The following is a 14,513-nucleotide window of genomic DNA, read 5'->3' as shown; positions in this document are numbered from 1 at the left end:
ACCACCATTGATAAAACGATCTGGTGATTTAAAATGGAGGATTTTACATGGGGCTGTGGCCGTTAATGCTTTTATTTCAGTTATTAATCCCAATGTTGATGATAAATGTGTGTTTTGTGGATTAAGGGAAACCATTTTTCATTGTTTCTTAGAGTGTAAAAGACTCCATGCACTTTTTAACTTGTTGGATTTATTGTGTGGTAAATGTGGGGAAAATTTTACATCAGGGGTTTTTATTTTAGGGGCTGTATATAATCAGAAGCAAAAGATCAAATGGCAATTGATTAATTTTCTGTTTGGACAGGCAAAGATGGCAATTTATAAAACAAGGAAGAACAGAATCGAAAATAGGTGTGGTCAAGCGATTACGTCTTTATTTAAGGCTTTTGTCAAGTCAAGAATTGTTGTAGAGTTTAAGTATTATAAAGCAATGAATGATATAGAAACTTTTAAACTACAGTGGTGTTACAATTCGATCTTTTGTACGGTGACGGAGGAAGACTTAATTTTTGATCTGGTTTGGATTTGATGTGTGTTTAATATTTATGCTGTTATGATTGAATAAAATTTGTCATTTAAAATCAATCTCTCTCTCTCTCTCTCTCTCTCTCTCTCTTTTTTTTTTTTTTTTTTTTTTTTGGTTATGTTGCAGTTTTCCAAGCACAACACAGTGAGACTAATGAATGCAGGACAGCTTCTTTATTATTACTCTAATGAAAAAAGTAATAATTTTTATGTGCTTGTCACAAACTCAAAGAACAAAAATTTCACAGTGTCCAATAACCTTCAAAGGGCATAATTACCAATTGCCTAGCTATATATAATTGTTATATAAAAAGAAATTTACAAACAATACAACAAATATTATAGATACAAATTAAATAAACTTGTTTTTCAGATACAGTAAGTTTATTTACCATGTATACATTTATTTAACATATTTTGTTGTTTTTAACATTAATGACAAATAGGCTATGGTCCCTTTAAGACCGAATCCATGGATACTGACACACATCCTGTTTTCACCCAAATGTTTACGTCCACTTAAGCCATAACCGACTGTATTTACGTGAAATACTCCACACGATGGACATGTTGACAACTATGTGTACATTTGACAATTCAGGAGCGAGGAGAACTGATCGCGCGCTGTCTGAGAAAACTGGGATCGCGCACAAGAAAGAGAGAGAGCGCATGCAAGAGAGCGCGCTTCTGGTCTGTGTCATTCAGCGCAATTCCGCCTATCCCGCCATCACTAATCGATCACGAATTGTGATTGAAAGCATGCAGTTCACAATGTGTGTGTTGTCATAATTAATTTTGAAGTATTTACACACCTCTGAGGCTGACATTGTTTCTGCTGCTGCCGCCGGAGTCTCTGTGCAAAGTTACGTCACGTGAGGTATTGGTCTTTGGTATCTGGGGTATTTTTACGAGTACGAGTACAAGTGCATGAGCTTGGTATCGCCCGATACCGATACTAGCATCCCTAGTGTTTATGCTCTGGAGTGCATTGAAGGTTTCAATTTACAATATGTTTTTACAGCTCTGAGCAATATAGCCAATCACAGACATGTCTGTTGATCTCTTAAACATAATAGCCAATCAGAGATTTTGTTCAGTGTAGAGTTTTGCACACTTGTAAAAATCATTATAACTGTCATGTCTTTCCCTTTTTACTTGAGACAGAGGACACTAAAGAATAGTCAAAAATAATAATACATAGTATATACAAAAATACAAAAATAATAATAGTCATCTGGAGATGAAGACTGCATTGCCGCCTCCTGGGAAAGTAGCGTTGTCCGAGCCTGATCCAGAATTGACGCCTATGCTTTCCTGGGCCACCGAGAGGGTCGGGCTCGAGTGGAACTTTCCACCATGTTCCGAATCCTCAAGGTGCGATGACTGGTTTCTCAGGGCGGACCATTCTTCCCGGAAGTGCATGAAGAGATTACCAGATTGTGGAAGACACCTTTTTCTGTCCGAAACCGGTCTGGTCCCTCTTCCAGACAAGGCTTACAGGACCAATTGGCAGCGGTGTGTGTGGGGCCGCACTGAATATGCCGTCTCGCACACCTCCTGCCCCACTGTTTTTCAGTGCATCCGTCCCCAAGATTGGTTTGCAGTGATCAACCTGAAAGACGCATACTTCCATGTCTCAATTCTTCCTCAACACAGACCCTTTCTATAGTTTGTGTTCGAGGGACGAGCATACCAGTTAAAGGTCCTACCCTTCGGGCTGGCCCTGTCGCCTTGCGTCTTCACGAAAGTCACAGAGGCGGCCATTGTTCCCCTGAGTGAACAAGGCTTTCGCATCCTCAACTACCTTGATGACTGGCTCATTCTAGCCCACTGCTGAGAGCAGTTGTGCGAACACAAGGACCTGGTGCTCAGTCACCTCAGCCAGTTGGGTCTTCGGGTCAACTGGGAAAAGAGCAAACTCGCTCCTGTGCAGAGGATCTCTTTTTCTCGGGATGGAACTGGACTCGGTCAACCAGACAGCATGCCTCACCAAGGAGCGCGTCCAGTCAGTGTTGAACTGCCTGAGTTTGCTCAAGAGCAGGACAGCGGCCCTACTGAAATTGTTCAGAGGCTCCTGGGGCATATGGCATCTGCACCTCCTTGGCCCATTTCGCTGAGGAAGGACATCCTGACTCAGAGACGGGGCATCCTCTGGCACCTGCGTCTGGACCTCTGGAATCTTCATGTCTGGTCCCTGGACGGGACGCAGAGGTTCTAGGTGACCTATCCAAGTCGGTAATAGACACCATCACTTCCGCTAGAGCTCCTTCTACGAGGCTCTTTTATGCATTGAAGTGGAACCTGTTCGTCGAATGGTGTTCTTCTCATCAGGAGAACCCCAAAACTTGCTTGGTCAGGACAGTGCTTTCCTTCCTGCAGAACAGGTTGGAGTGAAGGCTGTCTCCCTCTACCCTCAAAGTGTATGTTGGCGTTATTGTCGCACATCACGATGCAGTTGAAGGTAAGTCTTTGGGGAAGCATGACCTGGTCGTCAGGTTCCTGAGGTGGGTGAGGAGACTGAATCTTCCTCGTCCGCACTCTCTACCCTCTTGGCACTTGTTTCTGGTGCTTATGGCTCTGCAGAGACCACCCTTTGAGCCCTTGCAATCAGCAGAGTTGAAAACTCTATCCCTTAAGACAGTCCTCCTGGTTGCATTGGCCTCTATCAAGAGGGTAGGGAACCTGCACGCATGTTGTTCAACGAATCGTGTCTGGAATTTGGATACGTGCCCAAGGTTCCTACCACTCCCTGTAGAAACCAGATAGTGAACCTGCAAGCACTGCCCTTGAAGGACGCAGACCCAGCCCTGGCTTTGCTCTATCCTGTCTGCACTTTGAGCCTGTATGTGGACAGAACGTGAAGCTTCAGGACCTCAGACCAGCTCTTAATTTGTTACAGAGGCCAGCAGAAGGGAAAGGCTGTCTTCAAGCAGAGGATGGCCCACTGGATTGTGGATGCCATCGCCTTGGCGTATCAGTCTCAAGGCGTGCCTTGCTTGTTCGGGTTGACAGCTCACTCCACTAGAGGTGTAGGTTCTTCCTGGGTGCTGGCGCACAGCGCCTCGCTGACAGATATATGTAGAGCTGCGGGCTGGGTGACACCTAACATGTTGGCTAGATTCTGTAGCCTCCGTGTAGAACCATACACCACATTACACCTGTGCTTTACTAGAGCACTCTCACTAACTTCAGAGGCACCCTCAGTAATTTGATTCTGGAACCAGGCCTAATCAGATGTATGAGAAGTTGTTGAAATGCTTAGTATCACTAGAAGTACTGGTTACTTTAGTAAATGTTATCTAATCTTTCAATCACTCTTGTGTAGTATTTTGGACTTCCAGGTCAGTAGTCTGGGGAATATATCAAAGAGCTTGAGGAATGCAAGTCAAGGGATTACTGAGGCCACGCTTACATGGACTCCACAAGAATTAGATCTTCATCATCATATTCCTGTGTGTTTTGCTGCCGAGACACTTCAGAGGTAAAATGAGGTCTGTTCTTAAGCTCACTGGTAATTCAGGATTGATATGAAATTTTTCATGACCTGTCATTCGCCTTTCTCTCCATAATTAGTCAGTTGGAGATGAGGTGCATTGTGATCATTGTGGTAAAGTCAAGGGTTCTCTAAAAAAAAAAAAAATCTTAAATGTCTTAATGTATAAAAGATTCTGTAAACAGTTGTTCATTTTCACAGTTTCTGTCATTGTTTTTGTATTGTGAAATATATAGTTCATTCATGAAACTCTAGATCAGTGGTCACCAACCTTTTTAAGCCCAAGATCCCTGACCTCGACCTTTTTGAAAGACAAGATCTACTTGATAGAAAAAGACAGCCGAGATAGTATTTAGTATTTTTTTTCGTGGTCAGTGTAGATTCTGATTTATTTATTTATTTTTACAAGCAAATTGGCCGATTCTGATACTGGTTGCAGATATTTATTATTAATATTATTATAATAAACAAAAATACATAGCCATTTCAAATTAGAGGGAACCACTGCTTTTTAATCACAATCCAAACAAAGATGCTACGCACGTTGCATGAGCAGTTATTTTTTATTTTAATTAGATTTAATTTCAAGATTTAAAACAAAAACAGAACGGTCTGACTTTATCTTTCTGAAATTATAAAAGCTACACACAAAAAAAGCATGAAACAAAAACAGCAGGCTGAATGAGACGCAGATTCACTCTCTGACAGCAGGTGGCGCTTATGGAGCAGCAGTGATACAGCGTTTCCTTGGTTACCGCTGTAAACAAAGCTGAAATGCGCTAATAATTAGCTACTTTATTCAGAGGTAAGAGGAAAATAAAATGCCATTCCCATCGAAATCTTCCTGAAGACTGATCTCCTTTTAGAGATGAATTCATAATCCCTCACCCCCAATTCAATAATTATATTTTCTTCCTATATTTCGAGCATCGTGAACAGTGAGCTGCTCTGCCTGCTACAGAATTTTCTCCTCTTCGCATCCGTCTTCAGCGTTTCTGCCCTCTTGTTAACGGCCGTTTTACAGACTCAGACATAATGTGGGCTATTTACCTTTATCTGTCTGTCCCAGTAGCTCCAGAAAATAACATAAAAATAAATACAAAAATACAGTACAAAGACTGGAGAAATGTAAATGTATTTTTGTACTCATATTTCACGATCGACGGGTTGGCGACCACTGCTCTAGATGGTACATTTCTTTACATGCAGTCTGCAAGCAATCACATAATTTACTACATGGCACAAACCGATTGCCCTCTGCTGATCCTGCAACAAATGAAATTGCTTGCTCAACATTTAAATAGTCAAGTCACCTTTATTTATATAGCGTTTTTTACAATGCAGATTGTGTCAAAGCAGCTTTACAGTAATAACTGACAAATAGTTTTGGCTGCACAGCAGCTCTAGAAGAAAATGGTGTTATTGTCCAGCTTAAGTAAATTCAATACTGATTCATTCCTTTGTAAAGAAATCAATAGTTTAGTTAATTTAGTTAATTCATCTTTACATCGGCTCTGGAGAAATCAGTGATGTCATCATCCAGCTCAATTCAGTTTGCATACAATGGTGTCAATGCAGGCAGATCAAAAACATTATAATGCCAGTATCAAATAATGTGGTTCAGTCTTCGCTGTAGGCTAGTCCTGCAGCATGCTATCCAGTGTTGCCAAGTCCATGGAATTCCTATGGAATTGGGCTACTTTTTAAACTATTGCCACGGGTTGTTTTTTTCTCCGGGGGTTGAAGCAACTTTTCCCTCTGAATGCAATCCCCCTCACAGGGGTAGCTATGGGTGAGTTTTGAATAGCAATTGGGCTGGTTTTGTTACGCAAACCTGGCAACCCAGAGTTCCTCTGAAGGTTTCCACCTCCCCCTGCTCCCCTTGCCTAGATCTACTGTGAGATTCATGTATGTCTATTCATGCAACAGTAGAATATCTGACATGCTCAGCAGTGTGTGTCTGTGTATCTGTTTGCAGTAGAAAGTTCATATTTTCAGCAGCATAGCAGATTTTGTCACAAGACCAAATACATTAACACTGCCATATTCATTAACATTCTAAAACTATTTCAAGAGTTTGCATGATTGAAACAATGTAGTTAGTTTATTAAGCAGATTAATACCCAATCTCAATACTATGATTTGGATTTAAAGGTGCCATCGAATGTTTTTTTACAAGATGTAATATAAGTCTAAGGTGTCCCCTGAATGTGTCTGTGAATTTGCAGCTCAAAATACCCCATAGATTTTTTTTTTATTAATTTTTTTTAACTGCCTATTTTTAGGCACAATTAGAAATGTGCCGATTCATGCTGCAGCCCCTTTAAATCGCTGGCTCTCCGCCCCCTCCTGAGCTCTCGACTCTATCACTGCATAAACAAAGTTCACACAGCTAATATAACCCTCAAAATGGATCTTTACAAAGTGTTCGTCATGCAGTATGTCTAATCAGGTAAGTACAGTGTTTATTTGGATGTTTACATTTGATTCTGAATTAGTTTGATAGTGCTCCGTGGCTAACGGCTAATGCTACATTGTTGGAGAGATCTATAAAGAATGAAGATGTGTTTATGAAATATACCGAGTGCAAGTGTTTTAAAAATGAAAATAGCGACGGCTCTTGTCTCCGTGAATACAGTAATAAACGATGGTAACTTTAACCACATTTAACAGTACATTAGCAACATGCTAACGAAACATTTAGAAAGACAATTTACAAATATCACTAAAAATATCATATTATCATGGATCATGTCAGTTATTATCGCTCCATCTGCCATTTTTCGCTGTTGTCCTTGCTTGCTTACCTAGTCTGATGATTCAGCTGTGCACATCCAGATGTTAATACTGGCTGCCTTTGTGTAATGCCTCGATCATGGGCTGGCATATGCAAATATTGGGGGCGTACACCCCGAATGTTACGTAACAGTCTGTGTTATTTTGAGATTCGCCTGTTCTTCGGAGGTCTTTTAAACAAATGAGATTTATATAAGGAGGAGGAAACAATGGAGTTTGAGACTTACTGTATGTCATTTACATGTACTGAACTCTTGTTATTCAACTATGCCAAGATAAATTCAATTTTCAATTCGATGGCACCTTTAACATTCTTTTCACATTTTTCTTCTTCTAAAAGCATTGATAATGTCTTGCAATTTTTGTTGTTGTCATTTTTTGTTTAGATCATAGCATATCATATCTCTCAAGGTGAAGCAGAGGTTTTTTGTGAGGATAACAGTATCAGTATTGCAGTAAGCAAAGCCGTGAAGGGGATTGATCAAAACTGGCTCCAGCTGAGAGACCCCACCTGCTCTCTTACTTCCAATGACACACATATCCTGGGCACCTGTGTCCCTCAACACCTGTGGTACCACGATGGAGGTAGAAATGCTGTGGTCTACGTTCTCCAATTTAAATAGAATATTTGCTATGCTAACAAAAATATTTTCAAAAAGTCAATTTTTTTTAATGCATTAAGAACATCTTTTCTTGGTTATGTTAATGTTAGAGGAAACATTCCATTCTATCATTTTGAAAACGTTGTAAGAATGTTCTATTATTATTGCTGAAGAACGTTAATGAACAAGTTCTGAGAAAGTTCCCTTTTAGCTGATCCTTCTAATGATTAAGTAATCTAAATTTATTATAAAAAATGCAAACAAATCACAACAGCAGGCAAAGAAATTCAACAAACACTCTTTGAATCTGCACCTGGAACACGCATGTTCACTCCTCCTTTCAATTACATTTGTTTTTAAAAACATATGATCTGTCACATGATAGTATAGGGTTTCCATGATAGTCAAGTTTCTCAGATCACTTAATCTGCAGAAAGCTGAAGATCAATTATTTAAGAATGAAAAATATAATTAAAATCTGCATTACTTTCTAATAGACATTGTACATCTCTAAAAGTTGCACATACATGAAAGGGTTTGTGTTTTAGAAACGGTTCAAATTTTGATAGTGTTTATATCAGATTCTGTCAGAAAGTAAAGACTTTTACAGGTGCTTTACATGAATAAATGAACCTGCTTGACACACAAGAACAAACTTCTTCCGAAAGCTCAAACATGCTGCGTAACACACGATAATGAACCTCTATGGTTCTCGCACACGTCAAGCAAACATGCTTGAGCTTCCCTTTATCATAACTGATGTGTCCATTGATGAATGTTTAAATGTGAATATAACCGTAAATTCAATCTTTTCATCATGTAAAGCAATTGCGTCTCTTCAGAAAATTTGGACTAAACCTCTCAATACATATGAATTAGTTTTCCGATCTCTTGATGAACTTTTTGAAGTGACAAAGTTTAATTTGCATAGGCTGTCTATGGAGGGACAGAAAGCTCTCAGATTTCCTCAAAAACATCTTCATTTGTGTTCCGAAAAATTAACGAAAGTCTTATGGGTTTGTAATGACATGAGGGCGAGTAATTAATGACAGAATTTTCATTTTTGGGTGAACTAACCATTTTTTGTTATAAGAACATCCCATAAACATTTTGCTCAGAATGTTTTGTCCTAACACTTACATAACCTTTGAAAAACCCTGTTAGATTTAAAGTCATTTTAACTGTCAGTCATATAATATTTATGTCTGTTTTCTATTTCTGGCTGGTCTTTTCATACACCTACTTCTTCCACACCAATCAAGACTCAGGAGACTTCATGGTCTTCAAAAATTGTTCTACTGACAATAACTTCAGCAATCCAGTGATCCCAGTCTGTATCCACTGGAGATAAATTTGCTGGATATGCTCTGGGTATTGCAGCCTATTCTGCTCTCCCTGAGGTCCAGCTCTTTGTGGAGTCTTGCAGGGCCACTCTAGATGACAACCCATACACTTCCCATTTTTATGACATCATCAAAGAAGGGTGAGACTGCTAATAAAAACCTTACACTACAGTTTGGTAAAACATCTCGTCTATATCTGTTCCACGTCATTCTTATTTTGTGGACAAAAAACAAACAACACAAAAAAAAAAAAAAAAAATGACATGACAAGTGTCTTGGTTTTCCATATGTTCTCCACCCACAGTGAAACCTCATTTATCCAAATTCAGAATAGTTATAAACCATAAAATATGTTTTGTATTGATTGGCAATTGAGTGAAAAATTACTGGAAACTTTGCATTATGCCTGATTATAGAGAGAGTGAAAAAATAGAGAGTTGACAGTATATATTATTTAAAGTATTTAATGGTACTGTATATTTTACATATAGTGTATAAAATGTGTAGTAACTTTAATTACATAATTCAAATTTATCATAAAAGATGCAAAAAAAAATAATATGACAAGCCACAGCAGGCAAACAATTTCAACAAATATTTTGTAAAACTCTTTGAATCTGCACCTGGACACTTTTACAGCGCAATAAGCACACTTGTTCATTCCTCCTTTCAACTACATTTGTGTTTAAGAACAAATGATCTGTCACATAATTGTAGGGTTTCCATGATAGTCAAGTTCACTTAATCTGCAGAAAGCTGAAGATCTATTGTTTTAGAATTTCAGTAGAAATTTCCCCAAAGATTACACAATATACATTAATGATAAAGAATTCATGTAATCTCTTTGTGTATCACTTTATTGAATATTCAGAATTAATATACTGTTTTGCAATTCAACAAAATAGTTCGGAATAAATTTTTATGTAAGCCTGTCACAATTATGAATTTTGTACTGACATAAAAAAAAAAATCGTGATTAACGATTTTATTGTTTTGTTCATGCAGTGTAAGCACATGATTTACATTAAATGCTGTGAACATTAATAATATTTATATAATTACTTCTTTATAATATAATATAATTACAATATAATTTGCATGGCAAAACTTGCAAAAAAAATTGCAGTTAGATTGAATAACTATGATCAGATATTTAATCAATAATTGCAACAGGTCTATGTGATCATTGTGTTCTTACAGGTGCATTGTGGATGACACAGTTGAGGTTTATCATAGTGATGTTAGAGCGTATGACTTTGGGATCCAAGCTTTCAAGTTCACAGGCGGCTACAATGAGGTATTACAGAATCACACGGTTATGTTGTAAACTCTGTTGAGCAGGAACATCTAACTACAATGCACTCAAATTCTGTTGACAGGTGTACATTACCTGCTCTGGTATTCTGTGTGCGGAAGAAAGCTCAAATTCCAGATGATTAGCCATTGTTAGTCAAGGCTGCCTCAGAGATCTCGCACGCAAACGCAAACGAGATGTGAGCAAAGAAACAGCTAAAATGATTCTGTGTCATGATCATTCATATAACTGCATCTTTTTTTTCTTTAGCATCAGAAAATGGTGGTTCTCTTCATATCAGTGCAGGCATCGCAGTCTTCACAGGACTCTTTATTGTCTCCATTGTGGTGCTGGTTGGAATGTGGGTATACAACGGCAAAAAAACAAGAGAAACTGACCGCATGTATCTGATGTCCAGCTTCTGAAAAACATATAAACATAATACATGAATGTCCAATTCAGTTCATGAAACCTCTATGTTTATGTTAATGAAAAATATAATTCAAATGTGGTGAAATCTGCAATTCTTTCTAACAGACATTGTACATCTCTAAAAGTTTCACATACATGAAAGGGTTTGTATTTTAGAAACTGTTCATATTTTGATAGTGTGTGTATCAGATTCTGTCCGAAGGTAAAGACTTTTACAGGTGCATTACATGAATAAATGAATAGCTTAGAAAAATAAATATCAGCAGCATAATTGCCTTTGCCTAGTACTTTACTCTTTTCAACTCTTTTTCATCTTGTTTTAAACATTAGTTTAGAATCATCCAGTAACTTGATGTAATGTTGTTGCCTATAAGTGTCACGGCTACACAACCTGCACCTTCAGACACGGACACTTACGCCACGCCCACTCGTTCACAATCACCGGAATACTGAACACCTGTGCATCATCACCAGAGCCACATATAAGCACACCAGTCCCGTTCACTCATTGTCTGGTCTTGCACCGATCCCTACACGTCACTCGACCTCGTCTTACCTGAACTTTGTACCTACCTGTTGTCTTCATCTCCAGTCCTGAGTTCCCCGTCATCATCTGTGTCTTCATCGTCATCTGCCAAGGAAAGTTATCATTGTTATACCTATTGTCTGTTCTACGTGTCAAGATTCTCTACCTGTGTCATCACCTGTGTCTGAAACCTCTGTCAATAAACACTGTTGCACTTACCTCATCTGTGTCCTCGTCTGTGTCTGACAGAAGACCAGACCAGATGCAGAGCTCTTCAGGCACAGGCGGGGACCGCACCACGGATCCCTTCCTGGCACTGGTCAACGCTGTACGGTCCTCACTCCTTCAAAATACCACAACCACCGCACCGTCATCATCAACACCTTCTCCACCGCTCACTTCTTCAGCTGCCCCTGCGAGTCCCATGGCCAAACCAGCGACATACAGCGGCGCGGCGGAGGATTGCAGCGGGTTCCTACTACAATGCTCCCTTTACATGGAAGCCAATAACCATCTATTCACCACCGAAAGAAGCCGGGTGGCATTCATCATCAATCTACTATCAGGTAAAGCCCTACAATAGGCCCAATCATTATGGGAAGCAAATTCGGCGATCCTTGGTTCCGTGTCCTCATTCTGTTCCCAGTTAAAGGAAGTCTTCGGCCAGCAGACCGCTGACTTATCCATTCACGATCAGTTATTCAACATTCGTCAAGAAAGGAACGAGACCGTGAGTTCATATGCTGTGCGCTTCCGCACCCTCGCCTATATCAGCGGCTGGAATGAAACCGCTCTCCTCACAGCTTTTCGCCATGGATTGCGCGAAGAAGTTCAACAACTGATCGTAGTATATGAAGATTCCCTGGGATTAGAGAGTTTGATCCAAAAAACTATCCGGGTCTCCCAACGTCTTGCTGCTTGCAGTCACACCGCTCCCGCTGTAAATCCTCCGCCCGTCTCACCATCTGCCGCGCCTCCAGCACCTGGACCCATGCAAGTTGACACTTACCATCTCACCACCTCAGAACGACAACGCCGCATCAACTTACGGTTGTGCCTGTATTGTGGGGGAGATGGACATCAACTACCCACCTGTCCAGTTCGACCTCCTCGTCCAGCGGTGAGTACCATTCAATTACCACCTCAAACAGCACGTTTAACTAAGACCTGGGTGAACCTAAGACATTGTCAATCTTCTGTTTCAGTACAAGCCCTCATTGACTCCGGGTCGGCGGGGAACTTCATCAGCCAACAAATCCTCAATCAACTGAATGCCAAACGCCAACGTAGCCCCGTCGACCTGAAAATTACTACTATACAGGGAAAACCGCTGGGCCGAGGTCATGTCCGTTACTTCTCCCCCACACTCATCCTTCGCGTCGGTCACTTGCATGTGGAGGACATCACATTTATGGTGCTGGAGGAGTCAACCGCTGACATTATCCTGGGACGCCCATGGTTAAACCAACACCAACCGTACATCCATTGGTCAAATGGTGAAATCCTCAAGTGGGGTAAGAACTGCCATGAAAACTGCATTACCTTACCAGTAAGAGTTCTTCAATCATCTTCTTCATCCAGAAAACCACCACTGCCGATCCAATCTACCTCAGTCGAAAGTCCTGAAACCCAAGTCCAAGTAACCATTCCTCCAGCTTATCGGGCGTTCCAGGATGTCTTCAGTAAGCGGTTGGCAACCCAACTTCCACCTCATCGGCCATGGGACTGCGCCATCGACCTCCTGCCTGGGGCTACATTACCAAAGGGAAGAGTATACCCATTGTCCATCCCGGAGCAGAAGGCCATGGAGGAGTACGTCCAAGAAGCTCTTTAGCAGGAGTTCATACGACCATCGACTTCCCCTGCCGCGTCGAGTTTCTTCTTCGTGGCCAAGAAGGACGGAGGCTTGCGGCCGTGTATTGACTATCGCCATCTCAATTCACAGACCGTTAAGTTCAGCTATCCCCTTCCTCTGTTCCAGGGCAGCTGGGACCAATTACGTGGAGCCACCATTTTCTCTAAACTGGACTTGAGGAGTGCCTACAACCTGATTCGCATACGGAAGGGGGACGAGTGGAAGACAGCGTTCATCACCCCGTCCGGGCACTACGAATATCAGGTTATGCCGTATGGGTTGTTCAATAGTCCGTCTGTGTTCCAGAATTATATGAATGAAGTTTTCCGAGATTATCTGAACAAGTTCGTCATTGTATATATCGATGACATTCTCATCTATTCTCATCGTTATGAAGACCATGTGAACCATGTCAAACTCGTCCTCCAGAAGCTCCGTGAACACCAACTCTACCTTAAACTGGAAAAATGCGAATTCCACACCTCCTCAGTCCAGTTCCTGGGTTATGTCATCGATTCCAATGGTGTGAAGATGGACCAGGGGAAGGTGGAAGCCATCACTCACTGGAAGCAACCCAACACCATCAAGGAGCTTCAGAGGTTCCTGGGATTCGCTAATTTCTACCGCCGTTTCATTAACAACTACAGCATGCTCAGTTCACCACTCACCTCTCTTCTCCGTAACCGGCCCAAGTCTCTGTCCTGGAACCCCACGGCCACGAACGCCTTCCATCAGTTGAAACTCGCCTTCAAGTCCGCTCCGATCCTGGTCCATCCCGATCCAAACCGTCAGTTCATCGTCGAGGTAGATGCCTCTTCCACCGGGGTCGGAGCGGTACTGTCCCAGCGGCAGGGGGATCCTCCACGACTCCATCCATGCGCCTTCTATTCCAAGAAGCTATCCCCAGTGGAGCAGAATTACGACATTGGCAATCGTGAGCTCCTGGCGATCAAGCTCGCATTGGAGGAGTGGCGACATTGGCTGGAGGGAGCAAAGGAACCGTTTGAAGTCATCACTGACCACCGCAACCTTGAATATCTACGAGACGCAAAAAGACTCAACCATCGCCAAGCCCGATGGGCTTTATTCTTCACCAGATTCAACTTCAAAGTTACCTACCGTCCAGGAGATCAGAACAACCGTGCGGATGCTCTATCTCGTCTTCACCAGGCAGATCCCGATCCTGAAACTCCAGAACCTATCCTCCCTCCAGCCATGATCGTAAGCCCTATCCAATGGACCATCAACCAACAGATCCAACAAGAGAACCTTCTCCAACCTGCTCCGCCGGGAGGTCCAGAGGGTAGATTGTACGTTCCACCTCATCACCGGATCACCCTCTTGGACTTAGCTCACTCATCTCCGGGCTCTGGACACCCAGGCAGGAGAAGGACCCTCTCGCTCCTTCAACAACGTTATTGGTGGCCATCCATGCCTCAGGACATCTCCCGGTACATCAGGGGCTGCTCAGTCTGTGCCATCGCGGATACCCCTAGGAGATTGCCTGAAGGAAAGCTTGTGCCTCTGCCCATCCCAGAACGACCCTGGACCCACATTGGAATAGACTTTATGACAGATCTTCCTTCCTCTCAAGGATTCACCTGTATACTCGTTGTGGTGGATAGATTCTCGAAATCCTGTAAGCTC

At 41.6% G+C, this 14,513-nt stretch overlaps 1 long non-coding RNA gene across 1 annotated transcript; it reads left to right on the top strand.

Moving 5' to 3' along the window:
• The first annotated feature begins 7,066 nt into the window (after window positions 1–7,066).
• Window positions 7,067–11,230, top strand: LOC125258369. The gene is made up of 5 exons (XR_007182596.1): window positions 7,067–7,399; window positions 8,679–8,899; window positions 9,960–10,056; window positions 10,139–10,252; window positions 10,324–11,230. It is a non-coding gene; the product is annotated as an uncharacterized LOC125258369 (long non-coding RNA).
• Window positions 11,231–14,513: the final 3,283 nt, after the last annotated feature.

The sequence above is a fragment of the Megalobrama amblycephala genome, linkage group LG22, assembly GCF_018812025.1.
Source record: "Megalobrama amblycephala isolate DHTTF-2021 linkage group LG22, ASM1881202v1, whole genome shotgun sequence".
In the NCBI taxonomy this organism is placed as follows: domain Eukaryota; kingdom Metazoa; phylum Chordata; class Actinopteri; order Cypriniformes; family Xenocyprididae; genus Megalobrama; species Megalobrama amblycephala.
This window is presented reverse-complemented; position numbering and strand designations above follow the sequence as displayed.